General features: G+C 40.9%; 1 long non-coding RNA gene across 1 annotated transcript; it reads left to right on the top strand.

The window, feature by feature from the left end:
* Positions 1-2,622: 2,622 nt before the first annotated feature.
* LOC311232046 lies at positions 2,623-3,342 on the top strand. Its single transcript, XR_014619903.1, has 3 exons — positions 2,623-2,742; positions 2,861-3,073; positions 3,180-3,342. It is a non-coding gene; the product is annotated as an uncharacterized lncRNA (long non-coding RNA).
* The last annotated feature ends 242 nt before the right edge of the window (positions 3,343-3,584 follow it).

Here is a 3,584-nt window from a genome sequence, read left to right as displayed (position 1 = left end):
AAAATCGAAATCTTTATTTTTTTTACATATTTGAATTGTCATTAATCTGTTCCATTATTTGCCCTTAGTTGCAAACTTAAATACAACTTGTAAATGAGGTAATTATTGCTATAATAGTTCCACAAATTTTCTTTCAATTGAGGATAAAAAACTACACGAGCGGGCTTGGGCCTGTCCACAGGGGCCAAGTACGTGTACTTAATAGGTGTTAACACACAGACGTCATTATTTAGCTCTCCTTTCTCAGAGAGAGAATAACACACTATTAATACACTATCTTAATGTTATAAGTTATAAGCAACGTAACGCAGTGTCTAAAAAAAAGATAAAAAAAAGAGGCCTTCACCCGTTATAAAACGCATGTTTTAACTTAATTAAAAACCATTAAAACACAGTTAGAATTTTATGAGCGAACGAATTTCGTTAGGGTGCATTTTTTCCAACCTAATGGGTAAATACATCTAAATAACACTGTTGAAAGCTTGGCTGTGTCGACGTTACAAAATGTTACAATCGCGCGATGCTGCTGCTGCTGCTTGGTGCTTGGTGCTTGGTGTGCAGCGCGAGGCGTTAACCCTTTCACTGCCACACTACAGAAGCGCATAACGCTTCGCCTCAAAGCCGTTTCTGGCCGAATTAGTCATGGAATCTTTATTTTTTTTTTAATTCTTATTCAGAGGTATTTCGTCGCGATTTCATAATTTGTAATGTGGCAGCGAAATGTGTAGAAATATGGTAAAAAAAACTATTTATCCGTTTTTTTATCCGTCACTACCACACTACAGAAGGTTAACCTTTCACTACCACACTACAGAAGGTTAACCTAGTTGTTGTGTCTTTCACTACCACACTACATGTATTTACATCTAAATGCTTATTGGTCAGGCGGTGACGTCATTAAGTTGATGCCATTGATGGATGAGTATTAAACAGAGAGCAGGGCAGTGCATGTTTGCCAGTCACCATGGAACCCACAGCGAGGGCAGTTGCCGAGGCATTAAACCGGTTTGCTCACTTCGGAGCACACTGTGTTGAAGATGAACGCGCTTTAGGAACATTCATCACGGATTTCTTTGTGCAGAAGAAAAATCCAAAAAGAAACTCAGATTCTGGTTCAGAAGAAGAAGACAATTGTGACGAGTTAGAGGCAGATGATGGTGATGGTGGTGATGGTGACAACACTAACGGATTTGAAGACGAGGCAGAGCCAGATGATGGTGATGGTGGTGATGGTGACAACACTAACGGATTTGAAGACGAGGCAGAGCCAGATGATGGTGACAACACACCTAACGGATTTGGAGACAAGGTAGAACACGTAATGTGCTTTGTGGAAGTTGAATCTGACGAGAGCCACGAACGCCAAATGGAAAAACTTTTGCGATTTACTTGTAAATGCGTCCAGGGTGATAAAGAAAATGACATTCTTAATCGGCGGTCATGTATCACAAAATTGGACCGTGATGAAGTTTACACAAGGCGTTTTGAGATAGCGGCTCTCGAAGAGGATCATAAAGACTTGATTATTATGGCGCAGCTCCAGGCTTTTGGTCGAAAGTCAGAATGGACTATCGGAAATAAATCGATTTCCAAAAAAAGACAACGTGCTTACACAAACTATTTCTTCGGGGCGATACAAATCTGCCGTGAAGCTTTCCTCTTCATCCACGGGTAAGTTATTATTATTGTCTATTTAAAACTAATATAGTACATCATGCCTTTTTTTTTTTTTTTTAAATGATAATAAAATCTTGAAACTTGATTAGTCTTGTTTATTATCAGGGTCCCCCATTTTATTAAAACTAATTATAGTACATTATAGTAGAGTATAGTAGCATAGTATAGTATAAAGTATAGCAGATAGTATAGACCAAAGACACTATTTGTGTCTTTTGATTTGTCCCACAATTACAATAACTATCTCTCTCTGTCTCCACAATCATGTAGACTGGGTGTGGTACAGACAGGTACCGGTACTTGTGATGATGATGATGATTGATGATGATGATCTAACTATCTCTCTCTGTCTCCACAATCATGTAGACTGGGTGTGGTACAGACAGGTACTGGTACTTGTGATGATGATGATTGATGATGATGATGATCTAACTATCTCTGTCTCTGTCTCCACAATCATGTAGACTGGGTGTGGTACAGACAGGTACCGGTACTTGTGATGATGATGATCTAACTATCTCTCTCTCTGTCTCCCCCCCCCCTCTTCTCTCCCAAGAATAGGTAAGGATCGCTTGATTGCAATAAGCAAACACATGTCAGAAAATGGCATGTGTCTTCGCACAAAGAAGCGATCGCCACGCAACAACAAGCATTGCATAAAATATGAAGATATCGAAAAAGTAGTTCAATTTGTGTTGAATTATGCAGAAGATCATGCTGTTCACCTCCCTGGACGCCAGGCACACCAAAAGAACTTTACCGGTCAGCTGTTACCATCTTTCGTCACGAAGGCATCTGTGTGGCGTTTATATACCAAGGCAATGCCAGTTGGTAGGTGTAAGCAAATCTTTGTCAAAGAAATAGGTCAAATAGGTCTTTGTCAAATAAAAACAAAGCTTGAAAATGAATGACATTGTGCTAACATGTGTTCTTATTAATCTTTCAGACCAGCGAGCAGTGGGCCTGTCCACATTTAAGTCCCTCTGGAGGCAATTACTGAGTCATATCACAGCAATCAAACCAATGTCTGATCTTTGCTGGGTGTGTCAGAAGAACAATTATCTGGTTAGTGAACATCACAGTGTTATGAACTTTGAACTGCAACTTCTGTATGAAAAGTGTTATACAAATACAGTTTATTATTATTAATATTAATCATCATTTACTTAACTTTTTTTTTCAGATTTTCAAAAGTGCCAATCTGCCAGAGGCTGAGAAGTCTGCAAAGCTGAAGCAGCAGGAACAACATCTGGAGCATGTAACCTCCGAGCGGGCTGCCTACAACGCCATGCTTAAAGCCGCCAAGGAGATCGGTGATGGTCTTTCTCTGGGTGGTCATGTGCCACCGGCAAGCAAGCCCTTGACAATGCATTACAGTTTCGACTACGCTCAAAAGGTGACTACATACCAAGCCCTCTTTCACAACATCATGTTATAATTGTTATAACTACTGCATTGCTCCCTTTTTTTTTCTTTCTAAAATCCTTATTCATTTATTGCAGGTGCACTACCCATCAGACCCCCTTCAGCCAGGGCCCATGTACTTCTTGGCTCCACGCAAGTGCAGCATATTCGGTGTTTGCTGTGAGGCGATTCCACGGCAAGTCAACTATTTGGTGGATGAGGGGATGGAGTCCAGCAAAGGTAGCAACGCCGTCATAAGCTACCTGCACCACTTCTTCAAAGACCATGGTCTTGGGGAGACAGATGTTGACCTTCACTGTGACAACTGCAGTGGCCAAAACAAGAACAAGTACATGTTGTGGTACTTAGCGTGGCGAGCGCTACATGGTCTTCACCATCGTGTCAATCTCCACCTGCTGATTGTAGGCCACACAAAGTTTTCCCCGGACTGTTTCTTTGGGCTTCTCAAGCAGCGTTTCAGAAAGACCAAGGTGAACACTCTT

The sequence above is a fragment of the Notolepis coatsorum genome, assembly GCF_963971535.1.
Source record: "Notolepis coatsorum genome assembly, chromosome: 7".
Taxonomy (NCBI): Eukaryota; Metazoa; Chordata; class Actinopteri; order Aulopiformes; family Paralepididae; genus Notolepis; species Notolepis coatsorum.
This window is presented reverse-complemented; position numbering and strand designations above follow the sequence as displayed.